At 49.4% G+C, this 12,860-nt stretch overlaps 1 non-coding gene and 1 pseudogene across 1 annotated transcript; one reads left to right on the top strand and one right to left on the bottom strand.

Annotated features, from left to right (window-relative positions):
- The window catches only part of LOC120381919, a 480,690-nt pseudogene that overhangs the window by 260,317 nt on the left and 207,513 nt on the right, over positions 1 to 12,860 (top strand).
- On the bottom strand, positions 5,013 to 5,087 carry TRNAT-AGU. Its single transcript has one exon. It is a non-coding gene; the product is annotated as a tRNA-Thr (tRNA).

The following is a 12,860-nucleotide window of genomic DNA, read 5'->3' as shown; positions in this document are numbered from 1 at the left end:
CGTGCTAGACTAACAGGCTCTTCTATCCCCCTTTGTGCACGGGTGGGATGTTTTCTGAAAGTGCAGCAGTTCCTTTAACTGCCACGAGTCCCTCATTTCAGGCTACGCAGCAGGAAAAGACAGCATAGGCTTCTGCACCGAGTTGGCCCACCTGACCTTTCACTCTTCTCTTGCTCTTTGTCAGCAAGGGGAAGAAAAAGAAGCTCTCCCTCAAGCTGGAGTCACAAGGACGACGTAAGGACGACTTCCTGAGTGCCCGCTCCAGTCCTCTGCTCTGCCAGCTGGCCCATTGAAGGGCTGTCACCACTTTCTCCAGGTTTGTCCATCAGTCTGTGCTAGGGTGAGCAACAGCCAAGCAGATGGAGTTTCTGTAGTGTAGTGGTTATCACGTTTGCCTAACACGCAAAAGGTCCCTGGTGCAGAAACATGCTGGCTTCCTTTTGCCAGATCCCCTTGCTGTTCAGGAAGGCCTCCTCCTTCTCCTATTGGCCTGTCCCTGGGATAACTCCAACCCCTGCATGACAGAGGGTGCTGACAGCAGTGGAGAAAGCACCTTGGCGTCAGGCTGGAGAACCTAGAGGAGTGCGGCGTGTTACCTTTTGGAGGCTTGTGGCTTGGCCTCCTCTGCTGTTGGAGGTTGGCCGGTGGAGGCCGGCTCTTCCTGCTGGCCTCCTCTGCGTGACTTGCCAAAGGAGGAAGTGAGGCAGGAATGGGGCAAAAGAGGAAAGTCAAGCTGAGGAAGGCAGGGCAGAAAGTAAGCACCTCAGTGCGGCTAAGTGGGGTTAGTAGAGCATCACCATTCGTTCTGCAAAGCCTGAGGAGGTGCGGTTGGCTGCTGGGAGGCAGAATCCTGTGCCTGCCTTTTGGCATCCCAGGGATGGCTCCTTGCAGCCCAGGAGAAGCGGGGTTCTGGGGGGAAGGAAAAGCAGCAATGGCGAGGCTGAGTGGGCTCCTTTCTGGCCGAGATGGTGGGTCTGGGAGTTGCCTGTAAGCCATAAGTGGACTTGGTGCAGTGAAAACCGCTGCTCCATTCTGGCTGACCTGGGGGAGCCATTAATGACTTGGGAGTGGGGGCAGGGCACTGGCTGTGAGTAAATGGGATCCAGGAAGCCCCAGCCTGCCCCTCCAGGGGCCGAGTCTTCTTCTTCTCTCCTGCCATGGGGAGCCCGGCCTTAAGCCTGCCCAGCATGCACTGCAGCTCGAGCATTAAGCCTTCCTGTGGCATAACCGAACTACGGCCTAGTGTAATAAGGTGTAAAGTTTAGATTGTGAATTTATCTTTAATTTCCATGGTAACTTTGCTCTTTTATGCCTACCACTTATAATCCTTAAAACTCCATCTTTCTGTAGTTAATAAATCTGTTTTATGCTGTACTTAAACTGGTGTATTTTGCTTGAAGTTCGTGGGAAATCGCAGCTCCATTACAAGGCTGGTTCATGTACTATTCACAGTGAGGGACGGGTGGAGTGGGTAATAAACTCACACTGATCAGGCTTCTGATTAAGGCAAGATGGTATGATCCAGGGGTGCAAGGCTGCAGAGCTGGGGGGAACTGGCGGGAGGCTCTCTATCATTAGTGTTATGAGTGGCTGGGAGAAGCATTCATGTAACTTAGTTCATAGAATCATAGAACTTAAGATCAGAAGGGACCATTATGATCATCTAGTCTGACCTCCCACAAGATGCAGGCCACAAAAGCTGACCCACCCACTCCTGAAATAATTCTCTCCCTTGACTCAGCTGTTGAAGTCCCCAAATCCTGATTTAAAGACTTCAAGTAGCAGATAATCCTCCAGCAAGCAACCCCTGCCCCATGCTGCGGAGGAAGGCGAAAAACCTCCAGGGCCACTGCCAATCTACCCTGGAGGAAAATTCCTTCCCGACCCCAAATATGGCGATCAGCTGAACCCCGAGCATGTGGGCAAGACTCTCCAGCCAGACACTCAGGAAAAACTTTCAATATCCCAACATTGACCCTCAGTACTAATGACCAGTGGTGGCACATTATTGACCTATTGACTAAATCATGTTATCCTATCAAACCATTCCCTCCATAAACTTACCAAGCTTAATCTTAAAGCCAGAGAGGTCCTTCGCCCCCACTGTTTCCCTCGGTAGGCTGTTCCAGAATTTCACTCCCCTGATGGTTAGAAACCTTCGTCTAATTTCAAGCCTAAACTTCCCGACTGCCAATTTATATCCGTTTGTTCTCGTGTCCACATTAGTACTGAGCTGAAATAATTCCTCTCCCTCCCTGGTATTTATCCCTCTGATATATTTAAAGAGAGCAATCATATCTCCTCTCAACCTTCTTTTGGTTAAGGAAAACAAACCGAGCTCCTCAAGTCTCCTTTCATACGACAGGCTTTCCATTCCTCGGATCATTCTAGTGGCCCTTCTTTGTACCTGTTCCAGTTTGAATTCATCCTTCTTAAACATGGGAGACCAAAACTGCACACAGTACTCCAAATGAGGTCTCACCAACGCCTTGTATAACGGGACTAGCACCTCCTTATCTCTACTAGAAATACCTCGCCTAATGCATCCCAAGACCGCATTAGCTTTTTTAACGGCCACATCACATTGCCGACTCATAGTCATCCTGCGATCAACCAGGACTCCGAGGTCCTTCTCCTCTTCCGTTACTTCCAACTGGTGCGTCCCCAGCTTATAACTAAAATTCCTGTTAGTCATCCCTAAATGCATAACCTTACACTTCTCACTATTGAATTTCATCCTATTACTAATACTCCAGTTTACAAGGTCATCCAAATCTCCCTGGAGGATATCCTGATCCTTCTCCGAATTGGCAATACCTCCCAACTTCGTGTCATCCGCAAACTTTATCAGCCCACTCCTACTTTTGGTTCCAAAGTCAGTGATAAATAGATTGAATAAGATCGGACCCAAAACCGAACCTTGAGGAACTCCACTGGTAACCTCCCTCCAACCCGACAGATCACCTTTCAATACGACCCGCTGCAGTCTCCCCTTTAACCAGTTCCTTATCCACCTCTGGATTTTCATTTCAATCCCCATCTTTTCCAATTTAACCAGCAATTCCTCATGCAGTACCGTATCAAACACCTTACTGAAATCAAGATATATTAGTTCCACCGCATTTCCCTTGTCTAAAAAATCTGTTACTTTCTCAAAGAAGGAGATCAGGTTGGTTTGGCACGATCTACCTTTCGTAAAACCATGTTGTAATTTGTCCCTATTGCCATTGACCTCAAGGTCCGTAACTACTCTCTCTTTTAATATTTTTTCCATGACTTTACATACTACAGATGTTAAACTAACAGGCCTGTAGTTACCTGGGTCACTTTTTTCCCCCTTTTTGAAAATAGGAACTATATTAGCTAATCTCCAGTCAAATGGTACAACCCCCGAGTTTAGAGATTTGTTAAAAATTATCGCTAACGGGCTTGCAATTTCACTCGCCAATTCCTTTAATATTCTAGGATGTAGATTATCCAGGCCGCCTGATTTACTACTGTTAAGCTGTTCAAGTTTGGCTTCTACCTCGGATACTGTAATTTCCAACCCCGCACCTTCATTCCCATCAGTCACTCTGCCACTATTCCTAAGCCCTTCATTAGCCTCATTAAAGACCGAGGCAAAATATTCGTTTAGATATTGTGCCATGCCTAGCTTATCCTTAATCTCCACTCCGTTTACAGTTTTAAGCGGTCCCACTTCTTCTTTCTTGGTTTTCTTCCTATTTATATGGCTAAAAAACCTTTTACTATTGGTTTTAATTCCCTTCGCAAGGTCCATCTCTACCCGGCTTTTGGCCTCTCTCACTGCATCCCTACACCCTCTGACCTCAATAAGTAGGTTTCTTTGCTGATCCCTCCCATCTTCCACTCCTTGTACGCTTTCTGTTTTTTCTTAATCACCCCTCTGAGACGCTTGCTCATCCAGCTCGGTCTAAAACTGCTACCTAAGGACCGTTTTCCCTTTCTCGGGATACAGGCCTCTGACAGCTCCTGCAACTTCAACCTGAAATAATCCCAGGCGTCTTCCACCTTTAGATCCCTAAATATGTTAGTCCAATCCACTTCCCTAACTAGTCGCCTTAATTTAGTTGGATGTGTCCCTACCTGTGGATGTCTGTGTAAGTGCAATATCTGCCAGAGATTCACAGCATCATAGTGTGAGAGGGAGCCCAGGCAGTGGGACACAGGGCTCAGGGGTCCCACTGTTCAGGTTGCATCCCATAGATCCCATCACAGACTTTCAGCAACCACAGCAGATGTTCACTGGAACAGTGAGAGAGATGGCAAAATAGTGATCTCCAGGGCCTGCAGACATCAAACTATCAGGAATTCTACGCACAGAGAGGACCCTGCAAGTGGAAAATGCCTTTGGAAAAGACCCTTCTGTCCCCAGCTGTGGTTGTACAGTGCTTAGTGCTCTGCGTTGTGGCCTCAAGAGCCATGGATGCAAGTTGAGTTATGGTGACCTTTTCCTTGTCTCCACATTTCTTAGGTGCCTCCTTCCAACACTTGTCAGAAAAAATGACCAGTTTCTTTTGGAAGCATTTGCATTGCAAGGCAGAGGCAGTCCTCTCTGTTTCCCCAAAAGATTGACCAAAAGGTGGGAGGAGTGACACATTTGGCAAGGCACCACTGGGTGCTGCATCTCTAACCTCCACTTTACCTGGCAGGTGCCTCTGGGACTTTTCTCCCAGTGGCTCCATTTTTCATCAGTGACAATCAAAAGGAAGATGACATGACATCTGTGTGCAGACATCCCCAGCGAATCACAAGGACGTGTGGCGCAGGCTCTCGTGTTGCAGCAATTGCAGTTGAAGCAACCACCATGCTAATGCCAGTCACAGCAGCCTTTTCATCAACTCCAGGCTTGTGATTTGATTCTTTCCAATGCTTCTCTCCAAAGAAGCCTTTTCCTTAGCAAGCAATTACTTGGATACCAAGGGAGGTCTCTTCTGTTTCCCGGAAAGACACAGGAAAAAGTGAGCAGAGCAGACGAAAGCCATAGAACAAGGTACCACTGGGAGTTGAACCCAGGATCTCCTGTTTACTAGACTGGTGCTTTAAGCCAGCTAAGCCATGGTGCCTGCCTCAAGAAAGTATTTGCAACTGTTCCATTTGATGGTCCAGGACAACACCTGCAAATTCCAAACTACAGACGTTCCCCATTTCCCTCAAGACTTGCAAGGAAGAACTGTCAGGCCAAGCCAGGATCTCCTGGTTACTAGGAAGACACTTCAACCAGCTCTTCCCAAAGATCACTATCCAGAGACCTTTAAACAGCCACTGCAGATGTTCACCGACAAAGAGATGCCAAAATGGAGTTCTCCACTGCCTGCAGCCATCACGCTACCAGGAGTTCTGTGCACAGAGAGGCCCCCGCTGGTGGGAAAGGCTTTGGTAGAGACTCTTCTGACACCAGCCATGCTCATATACTGTTTAGCACTTTGTGTTGTGGCTTCAGCATCCACAGATGCCAGTTTAGTTGGGGGACATTTTTCCTGTCTCCACATTTGTCTAATGGCTCCTTTCAAAACTTGTCACCAAAAAGACCTGTTTCTTTTGCAAGCAATGTACAGCTAAGCAAAGGCAGTCTTCTCCATTTCCTCAAAAGATCACCAAGCTGTGGGGAGAGGAGACACATTCAGCCAAGCTGGATGCTGAATCTCCTCTTTATTCAGCAGGTGTCTGTGAAGGACACAAATCTCCATCGTGTAGAGGTCAAGAATAGGACTTTATTACACACAGCGCTGGCAGAGTGGGCTTATTAGGCTCAGAGACACTGTTAATTAATTAATTACAATATATTTAGGAGGAGAGAGATCACTTGATCATTGCCTGTTAGGTTCACTCCCTCAGGGGTACCTGGCATTGGCCACTGTCGGTAGACAGATACTGGGCTAGATGGACCTTTGGTCTGACCCGGTACGGCCATTCTTATGTTCTTATGTAATTACAATAGAATATATAGATTTTCCACGGGCGGGGGAAAGTGACAGGCTAGGCAGTTCCACACCCCGGGACAGGTTTTGCAGCAAGACAGGATAAGCACATTTGCCAATGGTTAACAGATTAGATAATGTCTCCAACCATGGTCTCAAGTTAGCAAGTTAACATTTCATTAATACTTTGATAAAATGTTATTAGTATAAAGTATATATGTTGAATTCTGATTTGGGGTCTATAGGAATGGAGCAACTCCTTTGATTGTCCAACAGGTACATTCCTAGGGGTTAAAGAAAAGAAACAGTTAAAGTATATGGCAATAAAGATAGTTTTCTGTGTGTCTTAAGGCAGGCGTCCCTTGGAAGGGAGGTGGAAGGGTGCCATATCTTATACTGACATGTGTCAACTTTTCATAAACTCAAGGTTGGATCTGTGGGAAGAACGTCTCCCTACAGAAGAAACAAACACAATAGGAACAGGGATTCTTTGTTCAATCTGCAACTCTGAATAAGACACAATTCTTTAGTTCTTAGCTCCAACACCTGCCAATTTGCTGACCAGCCCTATCTTAGCAAGCAAGGCTTTCTGTTTACCCAGCTTTCTCTTAGCTGGTCACTATTTGCTAGGTCTCTGGTCCCTTGACCATACTCTGGACTTTGGGTCTGGAAAAGAGCTGGCACAATCCATAGACCAGGTTGTTATATAAAATGCACATGCATTTGAACCCTTCACATACAGTAATGGCAAAGTTCTTGGTTCAAGCTTGTAGCAGTGATGGAATAAACTGCAGGTTCAAATCAAGTCTCTGGAGTACATCCCCCACTGGGATGGGTCATTCAGTTCTTTGTACAGAGCTTCAGTTTGTAGCAAAGTCTCTCCAGAGGTATGAAGCAGGATTGAAGACAAGATGGAGATGAGGCATCAGCCTTTTCTAGTCTCTTGCCATGTGGTCTTTGCTTTCTTTGTCCCAAGGACACTCTATCCAGCACGTGGCATAGAAAAACCTTAGAGTTCGTCCATAGGCAGGTCCCTGCAGACCTTGCTGAGTCACAAGGCGTATCTGCCTTCTCTCAATGGGTCAGTTGTATAATGGGCCATCAAGCAGGCTACGCAGAACTGACAACAACTTGTCTGGCTGGGGTGTTTCCCGGAAGCAGAGCGCAAATTTGAAATAGGGACAGCATAGATCCAATATTCATAACTTTAACTACGAAGATGATACACATTTAGAGATACCATCATTATAATAATTCAGTCAGAACCTCTCCATGGACCTCTTACACAACAACCTTTCTACAGTATTGGCAGCTAATACAGAACAGTGGTCACAACGGTGATCTATACAGTTACAGATTATGTCAATAACGTCACAGGAGGTGACACGGCATCAGTGAGACTAATACTGGAATACTGCCTCCAGTTTTGGCGTCCTCATTTGAAAAAGATGTTGTGAAATTGGAACTGGGGCAGCAAAGAGCCACCAAATGTTCTGAGGGCTGGAGAAAAATGCCTTCCAGGGAGCTATTGAAAGAGCTCAACCTGATTAGTTTATCAAAAGAAGATTGAAAGGTGACTTCATTGAAGCGTTGAAGTGCCTTAATGGAGAGAAACTATTGGCTATTAAAGGGCTCTTTAATCTAGCAGATAAAGGCATAACAAGACCCAATGGCTGGAAGGTGAAAAGAGACAAATTCACATTACAACTGAGTGTAGCATTGGGAGCAGTGTCTGATGTTTCCCTGTCTAGCCAGCTTGCTGCCTAGAACGAACGCTCCTTGAGTGGGGTGATCCCCAGGGAGTAGCTCAAACCTCCAAAGTGCCTGGCCAGGGGCAGGACATTAGCCCAGCAAGGGAGGGGTGCGGCAGTGACATCACAAAGGCCTTTGGCAGGACCTCAGCCTATTGGTCAAAGGTGGTGGGGAGGTGGTGACCTCACAAAGAGATGCTGACATCAGCCAGGCAGGACCGGGGCGAGGGGCCAGGGAAACCTCAGAGACCCCTGTGGCTTTGCTCCAGCAAGTCTCCTTCTCCAGGTCTCTCTTTGAGGACTGAGGGAGTATTCGGGTTCACGGACGTGAGCGCCAGGAGGAACCTCTTTCGAGTTTTCTCCTTCCCTTTCAGTGATTTTACTAGAAAACAGCTGTCCCTGTTTAGAAGGTAAGAGCCTCCTGGAGGTTTGAAACCTGTTCAGTCTGATCCATGTGGTGAGAGTTGAATTCTAGGCATGGAAAACATGAGCTTAAGGAGGCAGAATTTTATTCTGCACCTGGGATTTTGTCCCTTAGAATCACTGGGGACATTGGGGTTTGTCCTTTTTGTTTCACCTTTTGTCCTTTCTCCTGTTCCCCTCCCAACACAGGGAGGGAAGGGTGTGTGTGTGTGTGTGTTTGTTGTGGAGCACTGCTCTGCAGCTCCCACTGTGGGAGGTCCACCCAAAAATGTGGGGCTGAACTAGTGCTCGGGCAGTGATCCCCACCAGTGACCTGGGCCATCCTTTGGGCTCTCTGGTGAGAACCCTCAGCCTCCCGTCCTCAGTCTGTACCCTGATTGGCTGAGCAGGGGGTTATTGACAGGGAGAAGGCTCAGGTCCTTGTTGTTCTCTTTTAAGACCAAGTAAATAAGTCAGAACCAGTTCTATGTTTGATGAATTTTGCTGCTTCTGGGCCAAAGCCGCCTACTCCTCGGGCACATTTGTCCCCCTCTCCACTTTCAGCATGAGGTTTCAGCTACCATACTCCCTCCCCCTCCCTTTCCTGTTGATAGCAGCCAAGGGAATGCTGGGAAATTTGGTTCTTTCCCTGCTCCAGGGCTGGCTCTATAGACAGGGAGCTAACCAAGGAACTACAGCTCTCAGGGCTCCCTGCAAATGGGCTGCTTCAGGCACCTGCTTACTTTACTGGTGCCTAGAGCCACCCCCACCCTGTGCCCCTGCCCGGAGCCTGCATCCAGCACCCAAACTCCATTCTAGAGCCTGCACCTGACTCCATCCCAGAGCGCAACCTCTCAACCATCCTACACTCCAATCCCCTGCCCCAATCCAGGGCCTGCACCCCAGACCTCCTCCCCCAACCCAAACTCCCTTGCAGAGCCTTAGGCAAGTGTGGGGAAGAGTTCGGGGAGGGGGGGCAGGCTCTGAGTGGTCTGGGCACCACCAAAACTTCTACAAACCTGCTGCCACTGATACTTGGGGCGGGGTTAGGATGCGAACGGTGAGTCGGTGGCTGGAGGGGGGCGCCATTTTCAGTATTTTAATGTTTGGTACTGCAGTGATCGACTGCTGTGTGCAGCAATATAGTGACCCCTGGGGGGGTCCATACTCGGGGGGGTGAGGAGGTCAGCTGCGAGTCGGCGGATGGAGAGGGGCAAATCTCTCAGATTCAAAATCTGGGACAGTGTCTGTTGGTCCTTTTTGCTGCTTTTCTCTGGGCTGGGGGTTGTCCCAGTGCTGCACAGAGGGGTTCCCACAGGAAGGTGCTTGCTCCTAACCCCCGAGGCCGTCAGTATGTCGGCTCTTCTCTAGCCAGCCCACTTGTCAAGTCTGATTGGCCTTGGTCGGGCTCCCAGCCCCTCTCCAAGGGTTGCAGCTGTCTGGAGGTGCTGCCTTCCACGCCTTCCTCAGTCCCACCTCATTCACTCCACAGGGCAACTGATTACAAAGTGGGGGGAAGATCTTATTCTACTTCTAGCAAAAAGACATTTTTCTATTACCTTAATTACACTACCTTAGGGGCCCCCTATAACATATTACCAAGGTTCAATACAAAGTCATAGGCAAGTTATACAAAAATGCGTAATGCAGAGATTTATCTACAACTGCACTGAGTGACTGCTGGGCGCAGTGATATGGTGACCCCTCGGTCTTTGAATGAGGCTTTATACTGGGGGGTGGGCGAGTCGGAGGCGAGCGGGTGGGCAAGTGGCAGGTGGGCACAGAGGTGAGCAGTGAGCCAGCAGGGGCTCAAGGGGCAGGGATGGGGGTTTCTGGCCGGGGAGGGAGGAGGTGAAAGGAGGCGAGTGGTGGGTGGGGGACTGACTAGGAGGAACGCAGCAGGCCAGCGGGAGCTAGGGGTTGACGTGGGGGGTGATGATGGGGACGAGCGGGGAGGGGGCAGGTCCTATTTTACTGCTGTGATCTGGTCACCCTATGGGTGCCATTTCTTCCCCCTCCCCCCAGCCTTCCTTTTTGGCCCACACCTGTTTTGGTGGGGCGGCGCTGGGGAAGGAGGGTTTGTTTCTTTGGGGCGGGCAGTGCTGGGGACGTTGTTTCAAGGGGGCTGGGTGGCACAGCGGGGGGAGGCACTTTTATATTCTTGCTTTGAGTGCAAAAATAGCTAGTTACGGCTCTGGGACCCCACATTGCGCTAGGTGCTGTACAATCCCTGGCCAACACTGGGACACCCAGGGGGTTCCCCTCAATCTCCCTGAGCCTCTGCAGCCCAACTTCTTCTAACTCCATCTGGATCACACACACACACACCCTGGCAAAAAAACAAACCAAACTGGGCGGGGCAGCTCCTGGGGGCGGAGCTCTGGCACAGCCTGGGGGCGGGGCAGCTCCTGGGGGCGGGGCTCTGGCACAGCCTGGGGGCGAGGCTCTGGCACAGAGCAGGGGCGGGGCTCTAGCACAGGGCAGGGGCGGAGCAGCTCCTGGGGGCGGGGCTCTGGCACAGCCTAGGGGCGGGGCAGCTCCTCAGGGCGGGGCTCTGGCAGAGATGGGGCTAGTTCCCACCTCAGAAAGTCCCTGGCCTGGTGAGTGTGGCAGCTGCAGCCTGGGTTGGACTTGAAGGAGCCAGGAAGGGGCTGGAGCAGTGGGGGGCTGGTAGGAAGGAAGCAGGAAAAACAAGGAAAAGAGCCGTGGGGCAGCTCCTGGTAGCCGGGCTTTGGAAGGTACCAGACACTGCTGGTGCTGCTGCCTCCAGTGTGTGCTGGGAGCCGGGGCTGAGCTCCGGGCTGCTGCTGCGGCGCCAGAGGGGCTGCTCCAGGGACAGACTTTCACTGAAGCACTTTCTGTGCCCAGCCGAGGTGAGGCAGCCCTGGGTGGGCAGAAGAGAGACTCCACACACAGGTCCCAGAAGCTGAGGGTCTCGCAGCTCCTGGGGATCTGCTCTTGGGTGGGGTCTGTACAGCGATGGAGCCCCTGCCTCATGCTGCCTCAGGTGTACTGTGAGAAACTGCTGTGTGTAGGAATTTGCTACTTATGGTGCACTGAGCATGTTCACATAAACTGAGCATGCTCAGTAAATCTGCTGAAGCCACTTCCCTTCACCCTGCCCTTTCTCAGAATCAGATTCTGCAGATTGCTATTTACAGGGTGTCATAAATGTATCGCTACGGGTAGCATAAAATACCCTGTAAAGGGTTAAAAAGCTCAGATAACCTGGCTGGCACATGACCAAAAGAACCGATAAGGGAAGAAAATACTTTCAAATCTGTGGGGGAAGGTTTTTGTTTTCATCTTCCTTTGTTCTCTCTGGGTCAGCGAGGAACCAGGGCATGGAAAATACATCTCCCTAAGCACATGGCACAGAAAAACCTTAGAGTTCTGTGCATAGGCAGGTCCCTGCAGACCTTGCTGAGTCACAAGGCGTATCTGCCTTCTCTCAATGGGTCGATTGTGTAGCTGATGGTCCTTAATGGGCCATTAAGCAGGCTAGGCAGAACTGACACCAATTTGTCTGGCTGGGGTGTTCCCTGGAAGCAGAGCACAAGTTTGAAATACGGGCAGCACAGACCCAATATTCATAACGTCAACTACAAAAATGAAACACATCTGGAGATGGCATCATTATAATCAGCCAATCAGAACCTCTCCATAGACCCCTTACACGACAACCTTTCTACAATATTGTCTGCAAATATAGAACAGCAGTCGCAACGGTGATCTATACAGTTAAAGATTATGTCAATAACGTTACAGGAGGTGACACGGCATCAGTGAGACTGATACTGGAATACTGCCTCCAGTTTTGGTGTCCTCGTTTGAAAAAGATGTTGTGAAACTGGAGCTGGGGCAGCAAAGAGCCACCAAATGTCCTGAGGGCTGGAGAAAAAATGCCTTCTAGTGAGCTATAGAAAGAGCTCAACCTGTCCAGCTTATCAAAAGAAGATTGAAAGGTGACTTAATTGAAGTGTTGAAGTGCATTAATGGAGAGAAAAGATTGGATATTAAAGGGCTCTTGAATCTAGCAGAGAAAAGCATAACAAGACCCAATGTCTGGAAGGTGAAAAGAGACACATTCATATTACAACTAAGGCACAAAGATTCAACAGCGAGGATGATTTACCCCAGGAACAAGCTACCAAGGAAAGTGATGGATTCTCCATCTCCTGATGTCATTTCATAAAGACTAGATGCCTTTCTGGAATGTGTTTGCCCCAAAAGTAGCTCTTGTGTCATACAGGAGGCCTGTGATATGCAGGGGGTCAGATTAGATGCTCTAATGGTCTCTTCTGGCCATAAAGTCGACTCATTTCTGAAAAACTGAGTGTAGCAGTGGGAGCAGCGTCTGATGTTTCCCTGTCTAGCTGGCTTGCTGCCTAGAACGAACGCTCCTTGAGTGGGGTGATCCACAGGGAGTAGCTCAAACCTCCAAAGTGCCTGGCCAGGGGCAGGACATTGGCACAGCAAGGGAGGGGTGTGGCAGTGACATCACAAAGGCCTTTGGCAGGACCTCAGCCTATTGGTCAAAGGTGGTGGGGAGGTGGTGACCTCACAGAGAGATGGTGACATCAGCCAGGCAGGACTGGGGCGAGGGGCCAGGGAAACCTCAGAGACCCCTGTGGCTTTGCTTCAGCAAGTCTCCTTCTCCAGGTCTCTCTTTGAGGACTTAGGGAGTATTCAGTTTCACGGACGTGAGCGCCAGGAGGAACCTCTTTCATGTTTTCTCCTTCCCTTTTAGTAATTTTACTAGAAA

The sequence above is a fragment of the Mauremys reevesii genome, linkage group 14 (genome assembly GCF_016161935.1).
Source record: "Mauremys reevesii isolate NIE-2019 linkage group 14, ASM1616193v1, whole genome shotgun sequence".
NCBI classification, from domain to species: domain Eukaryota; kingdom Metazoa; phylum Chordata; order Testudines; family Geoemydidae; genus Mauremys; species Mauremys reevesii.
The sequence above is the reverse complement of the archived record's forward strand: the minus strand, read 5'-3'. Positions and strand labels throughout refer to the sequence as shown.